The following is a 17,096-nucleotide window of genomic DNA, read 5'->3' on the forward strand; positions in this document are numbered from 1 at the left end:
ATAGGAATTTTCAATTTCATTACTGCTATATACACTAAGACTCTACTTGTACATTTGCAGTTCTTAGTGCACATTTTGATCAAAATATGTGGGTCCATCTGCCACAATTTTCTGAAAGTGTGAACTAAGAACGTCAAATTTTTAAGTACAGTTTATATAGTGTTAATAGGATTAAAAATGTATATATTCAGTGTGCACATATACGTTAGTGCATACAGAGTGCGGTTGTTTTTGTTGGTTTGTATCTCATTTACTCTTTGCTTGCTGACATCTATAATTTAGCATGTGCCTTTTGCATCTAACTAAAAATAAATGCAGCGAAGAAACAAAACATCTTAGTGGATGCAATTAACTATGCAGTCATGCATTACTTCCTCCCTGTTAGAAATGTGCATCTCACTTTTCTCATTTCTTTTCTCACTTTTGCTTTCTTTATATCATTATAGCTTTATTTCCCAGCACATAGGTTTATATCTACAGACTAAAGAGCAACAATATCTTTTTTATTTTCTGAAGTGATTATAGTTTACTACCGACAGCAATATATAGAATAGAACAGAAAAGAATACAATAAAAACGTCAAAGAAAATATCAGTCGAGGTTACAGATCGAAAGGTCATAAAATAAAGACACACAAATAGCAGTGACCCCACCATATGGGTCATTGTAACAAGAAGCTGACATCATTTACTAAATCTTACAGAATTCCTAGAAGGGATGACTCAATGTGAAAATTACTATTCAATACAGTAATACGGCAGAGAATGTAGTTGGGGGATTTCCATCTATAAGGCTATGTGCCCACGTGTGTGCACTCTGCACAGCAGCGTAACGTCACTGCATGTCCGCTTCAGAGCGCAGCTGAAAAGCTCCGTTCTGAAACTTTGCCGACTGCAGAATTCGTGTGCTCTGGATGCTGCCTCTCCCTATAGACAGAATGGAGACAGCATGCAAAGCGCACGAAAGAAGTGACATGTGGGCACAGAGCCTTTGGGTATGTGTTCAAAATCAGGGATATATGGCTTTGTGGAAGCAGTGTAAATTGACATGCTGTGGAAAGGAAATGCACCACAGGTCAATTTACTCAGCATTAAAAAGCACAGTGGGCAGGAGATTTCTAAAAATCCCCTTCACTGTGATTGTACTGTAGAATGCAGCATTTTAAATGAAGTGAAAATACGCTGAGTCCAAAAGGCTATGAAACCTGATTGTGGGCACAGGCCCTTAATCTATAAAATAGCATGGGCATCATCAATTGGCTGTAAACCAAACACTGTGCATCACACGTACCTGTGTGACTGGCGCCTCTGTGTAACCCCACCCCCACTACTGATTTTCAGATTTCTGCCTATGCACAGTGTACACAGAATGCTGCCAATCAGTGGTGTGGTCGGAGTTATACTGGGCCCAACATTTTGAGCACTGTTAGACCTGCAGCAGAGAACACAAACATCAAGCAGCCCAGCAAGTGACACATCTCAAACCTGGTGCCAGTTGCCCTTTAACTTATTCAAGTCAAAAATGCAAACGTTGCAGGCTAAAGTCTATAGTAAATTATTAAACGGAAGCTATCAGGTCTAATATAGCATACAGAACCATAAGCAGTTCTGGGTACAAATTGCTAATCCCTGCCTAACTGCCCCGGTACACACTAGTATAGATAAAGAGATCTTTAGAAAAAGGATTTCTAAAAATTATTTATTATATGCTAATGAGGTTAGGGACTAGTTGTAAGGGCATTATATCCCCCTTACATCCCCCGTCTTAGCATGTTAGCACACCGACAGGGTATATAAGTGATATTATAAGTGATACTGAATTGAATAGTATGTTAGTACGCCCCTGTATGTGTACTAACAAGCTAAGAGGGCGGCTAGTCAGGGGATATAACGCCCTTGGGACTAGTCCCTGCGCTCATTAGCATAAGATAAAAGATCTTTAGAAATACTTTTTCTAAATATCCCTTTATCTATTCTAGTGAATACAGGGACAGTTAGACAGGGATTAGCAATATACACCCAGAACTTGCTTCTTATACAGCATTTTTCGCTTTTTTGCAGTTTTACTGTATTTCTTCCAAATGTAGCTTGTTCAAAAATGCTGAAAAATTGCATTTCAAATGCCACAGTCTGATCCAATTTTCCTTATTTTCTTCTGATGTGTCATTTCTGGGACGATATACAATGAATTTATTTTATTTGAATTGCCTAATATTTTTTTTTATTAGCTTATATAGAGCCATTAATTTCCACAGCACTTTACAGAAATAATAACTGTCCCCATTGGGGCTCACAATGTAAATCAGTATATCTTTGGAGTGCACGAGGAAACTGGAGAACCCAGAGGAAACCCACAGAATCACGGGGAGATCATAGAAACTCCTTGCAGATATTATTGGTGGGATGTGAACCCAGGACCCTAGCTGCAAAGTTAGCGAGAATAGCGAGCTGCCATGTAAGGCTACTTTCACACTTGCGTTAAATGGCATCCGTTGCATTGCGTTGTGTGATGGATGCAACGGATGCGTTGCATGTAATGGCACAACGGATGCAACGGATCGTACAAAACAACGGAAAGCTTTTTTTTTTTTCTTCTTCTTTACAGTTTTACCGGCAGCAGACTATTGTGAACGATTAGCTGATCACCCGGCGGCCGGGCGCTCAGCTGATCGCTCTCAATAGCCGGCGGCCGGGTGCTCAGCTGAGCGCTCTCACATGCCGGCAGCCAGGTGCTCAGCTGAGCGCTCTCACATGCCGGCGGCCGGGCGCTCAGCTGAGAGCTCTCACATGCCGGCGGCGGGGTGCTCAGCTGAGCGCTCTCAATAGCCGGCGGCCGGGCGCTCAGCTGAGCGCTCTCACATGTCGGCGGCCGGGCGCTCAGCTGAGAGCTCTCACATGCCGGCGGCCGGGCGCTCAGCTGAACGTTCGGCCACCGAGAAACAATATAAAGTTTCTGTGATTTAAAAAAAGAAAAAAAAATGAGCATGTGCAGTGAAAAATAAAGGTTTCCGCCACTCAAAAAAAGTTACATGCTGCGTTCCTTCCGCCCGACGCAGCGTCAAAATAACGACGCTGCGTCGTCCAGCAGATACAACACTGACACTTGCATTACAGTGCGTCGTCCATACAAGTCTATGGAGAATAGCGCAGTGCGTTATCGGACTGCACTATTCTCCATAGTGACGGACTGCGCTGAACGCAAGTGTGAAAGTACCCTAATGCAGATAAGAAAATCTAGCAATAACCACTTTGCCCTAGTGAGATGAGGCTCAATCTCTGATAAAGCATCAGATATTATCTAGAATGTAACTGTATTCGCGGACTTACAGAGTACTTCTAGAACTCTGCACAATAGTGACAATACACAACATTCATCAGTACATGTAAGCAACAAGATGCCCAGTGTTTACATTTTATGTATTCTAGCATTGAAGTAGATGACATTTTTTAACAGCGAAATTTAAACAAAACCAAACAAATTAGGGCCGTTTCACATCTCCAGGATTTTGCCGGAAGCCGGATCGGGCACAAATGCAGTACAGTTACATTCATTTACAATGGAAGCGCGACACCATGCGGACACTTGCGGTTCTGTATGAAGCACACAACCGCATCGTGTCGCGCTTCCATTGTAATGTATGTAACAGTTGTGTCGGATCCGGCTTCCGGCAAAATCCCGGAGATGTGAAACAGCCTTTATTAGAAACAGTAACATTTAACAACTGAGAAGGTATACCAAAAAAATGCATTGGACTAAAGAGGGCTATCTTCTATGCAGCACATGAATAAACTTACATTAATATGTGTAAACCCTTGTAACCTCTATCTAATGAAGCTGCAGCGTGCTGGGAATTTTTTTCTTTCTTTTGAGGCCAAAGACAATGTTGTGCATCTTATCACTGCTGTGTAGTGATTGTACGTGATGGGTGAGATTTGTATACTGAGGCATTTAATCTGTGTGACTACATGTATGTACACTAGTGGAGTGCTATCCTGTATTTTACATACTGAACCTGCTGGAATATCTGATAATATCTGATGTCATTTATAATTACTTTGGAAAATTTGTTTGTTAAATTGATTCACATGTAAATGAAAAAAAAAAACAAACCACTGCCGACAGCACGCTGTGCTGTAATTGTGGCTTATCTATTTTCTCTGTATAGTATTATTATAGGAAATAAACTTGCTTTTCACTGCTGCTGTCTCTTTTCTGCTTTTCTTCCCTTTATTTTATACCCTATAACTGCTGTGAACTTTCCATTGCCCAAATCTACTCTGCATCCCGCTACTAACCCGGAAACCCTCTGGCTGTTCGGCACTCTGGATCACTGCATGATTATACTTTTTCTCCTGCACTCACAAATTCAATCCACCATCCTATAGAATAGCATTATTTTGTATAGACATGAAAAAAAATGGTCATAAAACTACAGGAGATTGTCAAGAAATTGTCCTTTTGTTCCATATGACCCACATCTAAGCAAGGAGCTGGTGGGTGGGGGTGTATTCCACTACTACCTCAGTATGTAGGATCATAAACTTTAGGGGGGAGAATTTCTTAAGACTTGTTTTTCTTACACCAGTCTTAAAATTCATATGGCTACTTGCTCACGGAGAGCATTTGGTGAGTTTTTACCTCAGTATATGTAAGCCCACATGCACACATTGAGTATTTGGTGAGTTCTTACCTCAGTATCTGTAAGGCTGGAATCACACTTGCGAATGTAAAATCAGTCTGATTCTCATGCTGGAAAGTCGGACGATTTCTTCTCACATTTCGTCAGTGTGCTGTCAGTGTGCAATCAGTTTTTACCCTCAGCAGCTGCTATTCATGTACTATTATGTACAGGAGCATTTACAGTGTTCTCTGCTACATGCGTGAAATGTATTGAGAAAAACGCATGTCACTAGGATGGTGTATGTACCGTCCGTGTGACATCCTTTTTTTTTTTTCACACACCCATAGACTTTGATTGAAGAGACTTGTGCGAGAAACTCACCAAACGCAGCATGCTGCGATTTTTTTTCTCAGTCCGATTTGGACTGAGAAAAAAATAGCAGATGGGAGCTGCCTCATTGATTAACATGGGTCCGAGTGCAATGCGAGATTTTCTCGCATTGCACTCGTGCGAGTTAATCGCAAGTGTGAAGCCGGCCTTAGGCCACGTGCCCACATTGAGTATTTGGTGAGGTTTTTACCTCAGTATATGTAAGGCCACGTGCCCACATTGAGTATTTGGTGAGGTTTTTACCTCAGTATATGTAAGGTCATGTGCACACCTTGAGTATTGGGGGATTTTTTTTTTACCTCAGTATCTGTAAGCCAAAACCAGGAGTAGGTGAAAAATACAGAAGTGGTGCCCGGGTTTCTATAATACTTTTCATGTGATTGTTCCACTCCTGATTTTGGCCTACAAATACTGAGGTAAAAAACTCACCAAATACACAATGAGTGCACATGGCCTTACAAATACTGAGGTAAAAACTCACCAAATACACAATGAGTGCACATGGCCTTACAAATACTGAGGTAAAAACTCACCAAATACACAATGAGTGCACATGGCCTTACAAATACTGAGGTAAAAACTCACCAAATACACAATGAGTGCACATGGCCTTACAAATACTGAGGTAAAAAAAAAACACCAAATACACAATGAGTGCATATGGCCTTACAAATACTGAGGTAAAAAAAAAACACCAAATACACAATGAGTGCACATGGCCTTACAAATACTGAGGTAAAAAAAACCACCAAATACACAATGAGTGCACATGGCCTTACAAATGCTGAGGTAAAAAAAAAAAAAAAACCCTTATAAAAACACCTTATAGTGAGTGTGTGCATGTATTTCTATTATACTTTTCCAGTTTTTGGCTTACCAATACTGAGGTAAAAATCTCATCAAATACTCAATGTGTGCACGTTGCCCAATAGGTGCAATAATGAAATCTATACTTGTAGTGCAGCAGTTCAGATTTGTGCTGCTATAGGGCCATTTTCTGACACTATGTTGACCGTGTCCTTCCTGATAAACGTCATCCACATTTCTATCCAATTTTGCAACATGTTGAGTTTAGAGGAGCATAGCTAATTTTGGTGTAAAGGTAGCTTCAGAGAAAATCTGTGATTTTACTATGTCAAAAAGGGGCTCAAAAGAATTAATTATTCCCCCATTAATTCCAAGCCCGAGTTGGGTTCTTTAAAAAAATCCGGTTGGACCCACCGATGCCGGTTATCTGCAGGTCCGTCCCTCACTATCTACAGGTAAATAGAGTTTAAATCACAGCCTGCTCTGCCACATAAGTGTGCTGTGTATTTTATGTGTGTGCACAGCAGGGTTTTAGTCAAAGTGAACTGGAGTGAACATTGTTTGTTACAGCCACCCGCACATGGTAAAAAAAAGTGAATTTGTTTCTCTGCAGCCACCGGTTCAGTAATGCAGATCCATGGAAACAGGCATGATTTCAAGAGAACTTGTCAGCAGGATTTAGCACTATAAAGTAAATACATGGCCATAATAGCGCTATGATGCTCATTAAATGGATACCTGTAGTGAAGGAATTTAATCCTAGAGTCTTCTTCTTCTCCGTAACTCCGCCTGCCTCCTCTGTTTCTTCTACAAGTTACTGAATATTCAGTGACCTGTCTCCTTTTTGAAATTCTGCACTGCTGCCATGATTGTGGAGAGCAACGCGTGCACAATGTGACTCTATGAGTGGTCTGCAGGTCTTCAATAAAATGGCGCCAGATGTGGCGTGTGCAGACCAGGGCCGGCGTCGGGGCGTACTCGCAGTGGCAGGCCACGCCACCGCTACTCAGGGGGGCCCACTGCCCGCACTGTCACTGGCCTCATTCCCAGCAAGAAGGCCTGCGGAGACACCATCACATGTCTCAACGCTGGCAGGAAACTAGCCTTCCTTCCCGGTGAAAGACCTGGCTAGTTTCCTGCCAGCGTTGAGACATGTGATGGTGTCTCCGCAGGCCTTCTTGCTTTGAATATTACCCAGGGGGCATTGCTCTAGAATCACTGCGTTGAGAAACACGTGATGGTGTCTCCGCAGTGGTGGATGTTGATCTCCCTAAGGTCAACCATCCTTGCTCACTGGCCTCATTCCCCACCGAGGATCGCACTTTCAATTGTATCAGCATCGTAGTTGCCAATACAATTGAAAGAAATGATGAGATGGAGTGGCGCGCTGCCTCACTCATCATTCTCCTTCTGTGACTGTCAGTGCTCTGACAGCACAGCAGCAGACCACGATGACGTCAACACTGTGCGCCTGCAGTGAGGTCAGAGCGATTGCAGTGGACGAGCTGAGGAGACCGGTGCAGCGAGGGAACAAGGAGAAGTATGTATTCAATCACTGTGGCCAGACAACTATGGGGGCTGTATACTACATGAAGGTGCCTAATGCTATATGGGTCTGCATTGTGCTATATACGGGCTGTATACTACACGAGGGTGCCTAATGCTATCTGGGCCTGCACTGTGCTATATATGGGCTGTATACTACATGAAGGTGCCTAATACTATCTGGGCCTGCACTGTGCTATATATGGGCTGTATTCTACATGAGGGTGCCTAATGCTATCTGGGTCTGCAATGTGCTATATGGGGGCTGTATACTACATGAAGGTGCCTAATGCTATCTGGATCTGCATTGTGCTGTATGCGTGCTGTATACTACATGAAGGTGTCTAATGCTATCTGGTTCAGCACTGTGCTATATGAGTCTGCATTGTGCTATATTCAGGCTGTATACTACATGAAGGTGCCTAATGCTATCTGGGTCTGCACTGTGCTATATGAGGGCTGTATACTACATGAGGGTGGCTAATGCTATCTCGGTATGCATTGTGTTATATGTGCGCTGTATACTACATGAGGATGTCTAATACTATCTGGGTTTGCATTGTGTTATATGCGGGCTGTATATTACAAGAGGGTGCCTAATGCTATATGGGACTGCATTGTGCTATATGGGGGCTGTATACTACATGAGGGTGCCTAATGCTATATGGACCTGCATTGTGCTATATGGGGGCTGGTTAATGTTATATGGGGTTGCATAGTGCTATGTGGGGGTTGCATAGTGCCATATGGGGGCTGCATAGTGCCATATAGGGGCTTCATAGTGCAATATGGTGGCTGCATTATACCATATGGGGGCTGCATAGTGCCATATGGGGGCTGCGTAGTGCTATATGGGGGCTGCATATTGCCATATGGGGGCTGCACAGTGCCATATGGGGGCTGCATAGGGCCATATGGGGGCTCCATAGTGCCATATGGGGGCTGCATAATGCAATATGGTGGCTGCATTATACTACATGGGGGCTACATAATACTATATGGATGACTATGGCGGCTTCATAACACTATATAGAAGAATATGGGGGCTGCATACTACTATACCCCAAGAGTTGTATCTCCCCTCTTACCAGGCGCTGTATACCCCCACAGAGCTTAATGTCCCCCCACCCCAGTGCTCTATAACCCCCCCAGAGCTCCATGTCACCCCCCACCTCAGAGCAGTTTTTTTCCCTACAGAGCCACTGCCCCCCTCTAGAGCTGTATGCCCCCCATTGCTGTATACCCCTTTCCTCAGTAATATGTATTCCCCCCAGTAATGTGTATGTCCCCAGCCTCTCTTGTGATGTATGTACAGCAGTGTCAGTGTGCTCTATGTGCGACCATGTCTGTTAGTGACAGCCACCAATTAGCATTGCTCAGACACATGTTCAGGAGGAGCTGGATGGAGACAAGTGGGGAGGTGAATGAGGCTGTTGTCGGCTTCCCAATATTATAAATATCTCTTATTTGTCTGTGTGCATGTATGATCTGTATCTATGTATGTCAGTGTATATGACTGTGTCTAGATTTATGTCTATTTATGTGTTTTTTTTAAATTTCTCTTTAAATATGTATGTGTACGTATACCTGCATGTTTATGTATCTGTGGATGTCTATGTGTGGATGGGGCCCACTAAGACTCTTTCGTCCAGGGCCCACAAAAACCTGGAGCCGTTCCTGGTGCAGACTGAGATTTTAGCTCAATGACTTCTTCATTAAGCTGAAATCTCAATCTGCACATGTGCCACATCCAGTGCCATTTTATTGAAGACAGTATATAGAATCACACTATGCACGGTCTTCAAAAATAATGGAACTGGATGAGGCAAATATGCAGATTGAGAATTCAGCTTAATCCAGAAGTCATTGAGCTGAAATCTTGGTTTGCACCTGCTCCGCATCCTGCACAATTTTCTGGAAGACCTGCAGAATTACACTGCATACGTGCTGCCCACTGCAATCATGGTGTGGAATTTCAAAAAGGAGGCAGGTCACTAAATATCAGTAGACCTGTAGAAGAAACAGAGGAGGTAGGTGAAGGCATGGAGTAGAAGAAGAGCATACTACCACTTGTCACCCCAGTGCATCTATGACATCATCAATTAAAATTTAGAGGAAGATTATTCAGCAACCAAAAATTGGATTCCTTCACTGCCGGTATCCATTTAATTAACATCACATCACCATTATGGGCATGTATTTACTTTATAGTGCTAAGTCCTGCTGACAGGTTCTCTTTAAATGCTATTTGCACACATATTGCAACTATATCTGCATCTATATAGTGCTTCTGGAGGTAACAAGTTCTCATTAAGCACTCAAGTTCAGGGGCATTTTAAATAAATATTCCTATTTTCACACTGCAAAATTACATTTCCAAGTAGCATTTGCTTCCCTTCTGTGCAGCAGACTCCCCTTTCTGTGTGCTCCTGATTAGCCCCACTGCATTAAATTAATCTAAGGCTGGACTCAGACGAGCGCATGGCATCCGATGCGACAGCATCAGATGCGATTTGCTATTGACTCCTGGCTCAGGCTCTGCTGTGAGCGTGAGCCGAGTGTCATGTGACTGTGTCCCGATCCTGCAATCAGGTCACAGCTGTGAAGCTGAGGACGGGCGCTGCGGAGGAGAGGGAGGGGTTAATCCCCCCATCTCATCCATTGTGAGCCTGTGCGTATATCACACTGCACTGGGATAACATCCGAGTACAGTCCGATGTATCTCTCGCACCCATTCTCTTGAATGGGTGCGAGGGATACAGCTCTAGCAGAACATCGCAGCATGCTGCCGCTTTTCTCGCATCCAGAATCTGGATGCGAGAAAAGCTGACTAACTGCTCTCCCTCATTGACTAACATAGGTCTCGCATTGCACTCGTCTGATTTTCACGCTCGTGTGAGCGTACCCTAAGCGGTACTTTGCACACTACAACATCGCAAGCCGATGGTAGCGATGCCGAGCGCGATAGTCCCCGCCCCCGTCGCAGCTGCGATATCTTGTGATAGCTGCCGTAGCGAACATTATCGCTACAGCAGCTTCACATGAACTTACCTGCCCTGCGACGTCGCTCTGGCCCGCGAACCGCCTCCTTCCTAAGGGGGCGGGTTGTGCGGTGTCACAGCGACGTCACACGGCAGGCGGCCAATAGAAGCAGGGGGGCGGAGAAGAGCGGGACGTAAACATCCCGCCCACCTCCTTCCTTCCTCATTGTAACCGGGTCGCAGGTAAGGCGATGTTCCTTGCTCCTGCGGCTTCACACACAGCGATGTGTGCTGCCGCAGGAACGAGGGACAACATCGTAACATCGGTCCTTCCGAAATTATGGAAATGACCGACGCTACACCGATCATACGATTTCGACGCTTTTGCGCTCGTTAATCGTAGTAAAAAGGATTCACATACTCCGATGCAACAGCGACGTCGGATGTGCGTCACTTTCGATTTGACTCCACCGACATCACACCTGCGATGTCGTAGTGTGCAAAGTACCCCTAAGGCCTAAAACACACTTCCGCAAAAAAAACGTCCGTGTGACACGGTCCGTTTTTCGGGTCCGTGTTCCGTTTTTTTGGGGCGTTTCTCCGGTACGTATGGCATCCGTGTGATGGCGTATGCGAGCCGTGTGTACGTGTAAAATGTCCGTGTTTGTGTGTAAAATGCCCATGTATGTGTACGTGGAATGTCCGTGTGGAATGTCCGTTTGTGTGTTGCACAATGTCGTTGATACATGTCGACTGACAGCAGACAGAGTTGCGCGATGAGAATGAACTCGGGTCAACTTCACCCGACTTCATTGTCATGCCGCGGCTCTGTCTGTGTGCCGCGTACTGATTAGCGGTCACCTGTGAAGGATTCACCAGTGACCGCTAATCCCCCGAGTGACTGAAGTGAGCAGCCCTCTCTCATACTTACCGCTCCCCAATCACCAGCGCGGCGAGGAACAGCTGTGCAGAGAATACGCGGCAACAATTACTTTGAATATGCCGGCCGCTCATTAATCAATCTTGTATTCCCTGCTTTCCCCACCCACAGACGACTGTGATTGGTTGCAGTCAGACACGCCCCCCACGCTGAGTGACAGCTGTCTCACTGCACCCAATCACAGCAGCCGGTGGGCGTGTCTATACTGTGCAGTAAAATAAATAAATAAATAATTTAAAAAAACGGCGTGCGGTCCCCCCCAATTTTAATACCGGCCATATAAAGCCATACGGCTGAAGGCTGGTATTCTCAGGATGGGGAGCCCCACGTTATGGGGAGCCCCCCAGCCTAACAATATCAGTCAGCAGCCGCCCAGAATTGCCGCATACATTATATGCGACAGTTCTGGGACTGTACCCGGCTCTTCCCGATTTGCCCTGGTGCGTTGGCAAATCGGGGTAATAAGGAGTTTTTGGCAGCCCATAGCTGCCAATAAGTCCTAGATTAATCATGTCAGGCGTCTCCCCGAGATACCTTCCATGATTAATCTGTAAATTACAGTAAATAAACACACACACCCGAACAATCGTTTATTAGAAAAAAAAACACTAACAAATTGCCATGCTCTGCTGCATGAAGGTGACCGGAGCTGCAGAAGATACCGCCGCTCCTGTCAGCTCCACGCAGCAACTGAGGTGAGTAGCGCGATCAGCTGAGCTGTCACTGAGGTTACGGCCAACGCTGAATACAGCTGATCGTGCTATTCCCTTCATTAGCTGCGTGTTGCTGACAGGAGCGGCGGTGTCTTCTGCAGCTCCGGTCACCTTCATGCAGCAGAGCTGGATGCGACGCTGGACCATCCTGGAGTACGCCGGACATGGAGGGCTTTTTCGGGCTTATTAAATTGGTGAACAAGGCAATTTGTTAGTGTTTTTTTTACTAATAAACGATTGTTCGGGTGTGTGTGTTTATTTACTGTAATTTACAGATTAATCATGGAAGGTATCTCGGGGAGACGCCTGACATGATTAATCTAGGACTTATTAGCAGCTATGGGCTGCCAAAAACTCCTTATTACCCCGATTTGCCAACGCACCAGGGCAAATCGGGAAGAGCCGGGTACAGTCCCAGAACTGTCGCATATAATGTATGTGGCAATTCTGGGCGGCTGCTGACTGACATTGTTAGGCTGGGGGGCTCCCCATAACGTGGGGCTCCCCATCCTGAGAATACCAGCCTTCAGCCGTATGGCTTTATTTGGCTGGTATTAAAATTGGGGGGACCGCACGCTGTTTTTTTTTAATTATTTATTTATTTATTTTACTGCACAGTATAGACACGCCCACCGGCTGCTGTGATTGGGTGCAGTGAGACAGCTGTCACTCAGTGTGGGGGGCGTGTCTGACTGCAACCAATCACAGGCGTCTGTGGGTGGGGAAAGCAGGGAATACGAGATTGATTAATGAGCGGCCGGCATATACAAAGTAATTGTTGCCGCGTATTCTCTGCACAGCTGTTCCTCGCCACGCTGGTGATCGGGGAGCGGTATGAGCCGGGGGAAGATAAAAACCGAGCGCCAATGTAAGTATGACTGAGAACAGCAGAAAAAAAGGTAAGTATACTGAATTTAATTTAAAAAAAAAACAAAAGAAAAGATCGCTAGTGTAAAAACGCACATGCACGAAACGTGCTGAACACGGACATACTCCATGTGCGGTACGTACAGGCACGGACCCATAGACTAAAGCGGGTCCGTGCCTGCGTGCTGCCGGCCAAAAACGGACATGTCGTCCGTGTAGAAAAGCGCACACATGTACTTACCACACGGTCACACGTTCCGTGTGATTTTACGTGTGTGTGCCATGTACCATTGAATAACATGGGTCTCCGTGTGCACGTGTCTCCGGTACGTGCAAATACGTACCGCACACGTACAAATTAAACGGATGTGTGTTGCGGGTCTAAGAGTAAAATTAGCTTTATGCTTCTGTGCACTCTTCTCTCCTATGCAATACTCTACCTGACCGATTTTAACTTCTACCATGCACATCAGTAAAGCTGCCTGTGTGTTTCTACTTCATTGTTAACGCTTCTCTCAAATCTCGCCTCTCCTCTACTCTTCGATAACATAGATGGAAATTACTAGGTAGTGCAGTGTTTTTCTTGCCTGCTGCTGAGTGATCAGAGATGTGAATCTGAAAAGATTATCTTCTGCCATATGCATCAACAGAGCAGCATTTCCATCACTGATCTCTCAGACCCTCTATATACAGTGTCCACCTGCAGTAAATCACTCCTCTCATCTACTGTTTACATTTTTTGTATGCTGCTGTTTTCACTAAATATTTCATTGGGTCCATTGAAGTGCAACAATATCAATTAGTCTGGTTGCTCATACAGGCAACCAAACGTCCTGTGTAGTGTAATTATAACATCCAAAATTCAAGAATTGTTTCTGGTCATAAGAAAACAGGTCTGCAACTGCAAACTGGTTTGCAAAAACGGCAAAAATTTATGTATATAAATGAAGTAGAGCATTTGATAGATGATCAAATAGTGTCCTTTCATGGAAAGTTGTATTACTGATGGAGATCTACCAAAGGTGAAGAGATGGACTGCAGTACCAAGAAAGTATCATCTTGACAGATTATCAAACTTCAATAGTTTGAAATGTGTAGACAATAAAGGTATCTTTCTAATGGTCTTTCCATTTTAGCAAAGGGGCATTCCCTGCATCTAGAGGAAAGAAGGTTTTATTATTATAGATAGAGATTCTTTATCATAAGAGCAGTCAGATTATTGAACTATTTGTCAATCTGTTATGATTAATTCATTGACAATTGCAAAGGTGTTTTTCTTGAAAGAAAAATAATATAATCATTTTCCAGGGATATATTCTGATATTTGCAATTGGATGCTATTTTTCTCCCATTCTAAACTATTTAAAGCCACCTTATTTTTTTTGTCTTACACTAGATTTACACTATAGTTTGATAGGTTTAAGATGGTGAGGTCAACTTCCTCTTACATTTTTGTGAGATATTCAACATATTACATGATCACAAAAAATTAACACCTATCTTAAATTAAACACATGTGATCTACTTGAACATCCAGTTTCTCATGCCCCTCTTTGTTCAGGACCTATTCTTCCCCAAACATCCATGATCCAGTGCTTCTTTTCCATTCTATATGCTCAAGTGATTTCCCATTTTTTGCAAACCCTCAGCCTATTTACCATATTTTACGCTTTATAAGACGCACCTGATTATAAGACGCACCCCCAAATTTGGTGAAGGAAAAGAGAATTTTTTTTTTTAATGTTAAATGGGGTCTATCTTATAATGCCAGTGTCCCTCTAACAAATCATATAGGGTATATGTCCCTCATAGCCCCCCATCCTAAAATTAGCCCCCCCTTAATCTGGATATGGCCCCCTTGTGATGGCACACGTTCCTCTGTGCTGCCCATGGCCCCTATAGATCGCACAAGTCCCCCTGTGTTAGATATCGCCAATAAGAGAAAGGAGAAACATCCAGCTCTTCAGGCAAGGAAAGCCATGGTCTTTATTTCAGCATGCAGACAACGGATGACATGACCAGCATAGCACTACGCGTTTCAGGTGAAACAATCACCCTTAATCATGATCATGATTAAGAGTGATTGTTTCACCTGAAACGCGTAGTGCTGTGCTGGTCATGTCATCCGTTGTCTGCATGCTGAAATAAAGACCATGGCTTTCCTTGCCTGAAGAGCTGGATGTTTCTCCTTTCTCTTATTTGCAATATCGGGCTGTGGCAGTGCTAGTCCGTGCTCCAGGGGGAGGCCAGGAGGGAGCGTGTACACGGTGAGCTGATATACATAAGTTAGATATCACCCCATAGTGCTGCCCATGGCCCCTATATAGATCGTACAAGTCCCCCTGTGTTAGATATCGCCCCCATGGTGCTGCCCATGGCCCCTATATAGATCGCACAAGTCCCCCTGTGTTAGATATTGCCCCCATGGTGCTGCCCATGGCCCCCTATGGATTGCACAAGTCCCCCTGTGTTAGATATCGCCCCCAGGCTGCTGCCCAAAGTAAAATAAAACACTCTTTCCTTACCTCCTCCAGCACTGATCTCCCTCCTGTCTCCCTCCGTGCTTCTGTTCCTCCACTTCCTGGTTCTTCGTGCCGGTCATGTGATCAGCACAGCAGACTGAGATCTCTGCGTGCCTGATCACAGTGGAAGCAGGGACACCGGGGAGAAACGCTGGAGGGGGTAAGTAAAGCTTTTTTTTTAGAATGAGTAGTAGCATGGGGGCCATATCTAACACAGGGGGGGCATGTGCCATCACAGGGGGGCGCAGGGACAAATAATATGCACCGCTCCCCCAGCACCACCGCAGATGGACAGCGGCTGTGCATATTATATGAGAGGGAGCAGGAGTTCAAAGGCTGAAGCCCGCAGCGTTCACCTGCCCCCAGCAGCGCCCCCACCTCCCCTGGACCCTGCAGTGTGTATATATATATATATATATATATATATATATATATATATATATATATATATATATACACCCCCCCGTATATTCGGCATATAAGACGCACCCCCTACTTTCCCCCAAAATTTGGGAGAAAAGTGCGTCTTATAAAGCGAAAAAATACGGTAGTTTCCTTTCTGCCTTTGAATATAACCTACCGATGAAAATACTTAGCATAGTGTGAAAGGTCCTATACTGCAGGTGAAATAAGTACATATCACTGATTTTCTAAGTAGATATATTTATGAACATGCTATTGATTTGAAATTCTCACCAGATGTGGGTAACAACCCACCAAATACACAGAAATAAAACCATAGATGTCTATAAATTAAACTATGTGTAATAATGAGAAATTACACAGAGGAAGCATGGAACAAATGCAGAAAGACAGGTGCAAAAAGCCATAGAAGTCATGACACCACCTGAAATCTGTCAGTAATTAGAAAGCAATCCTGCTACTTATTGAAAAATAGTATCAGCTGGTTCAACTGATGGCCTATAAAAAGGTGTTTCATTACCAAGGTGCCACACAAGAAACCTCTCATGATGGGTCAAAGCAGTGAGCTGTCTCAAGACCTTCACAACCTTATTGTTGCAAAACATACGGTTGACATTGGTTATAGAAAAATTGCTAAACTACTGAAAGTTCCAGTGAGCATTGTTGGAAACTTAATCCGGAAGTGGAAAGAACATCATTTCACTATAAACTGGCCACAACCAGGTGATTCCCATGAGATTTCAGACAGGAGTGAAAAGATTTATCAAAAGAGTTGTTCAAAGCTACAGAAAGACCTGTAATCAGCAGGTACAATTGTTTTAAAGCAAAATATAAGTAATGCCCTCAGCCTAAAGTGTGCTCAACAACATTTTAACAATGAAATACTGGGAAAATATAGTCGGTTCAGATGAAAGCAAAATTTAACTCTTTGGATGCCATATTACACATTATGTTTGGAGGCCAAAAAGCATATCACCCCAAAAATGCCACTGCATATCACCCCAAAAATGCCATACTAACAGTGAAGTGTAGTGGTGGAAACAACATGGTCTGGGGCTGTTTTCATCATATATAGTACTGGCAAGCCATATAATTGAAAGAAAGATGAATGAACAAATTTACCAAGACATTCTTAATAAACATCTGCTGCCATCTACCAGGATGATGCTGAAATTAGGGTGGATGTCTCCTGTATGTGTCCACCCTAATTTCTTCATCATTTTGGTAGATGGCAGCAAATTTTTATTAAGACAATGTTCCCAAGAATAGAAGAATGGGCTAAAATCA

General features: G+C 44.0%; 1 long non-coding RNA gene across 2 annotated transcripts in view; it reads right to left on the bottom strand.

Annotated features, from left to right (window-relative positions):
- LOC142243732 (uncharacterized) overlaps nucleotides 1–17,096 on the bottom strand; it is a 306,491-nt gene that overhangs the window by 181,727 nt on the left and 107,668 nt on the right. The gene's annotated exons all lie outside the window — the stretch shown is intronic.

The sequence above is a fragment of the Anomaloglossus baeobatrachus genome, chromosome 1, assembly GCF_048569485.1.
Source record: "Anomaloglossus baeobatrachus isolate aAnoBae1 chromosome 1, aAnoBae1.hap1, whole genome shotgun sequence".
In the NCBI taxonomy this organism is placed as follows: Eukaryota; Metazoa; Chordata; class Amphibia; order Anura; family Aromobatidae; genus Anomaloglossus; species Anomaloglossus baeobatrachus.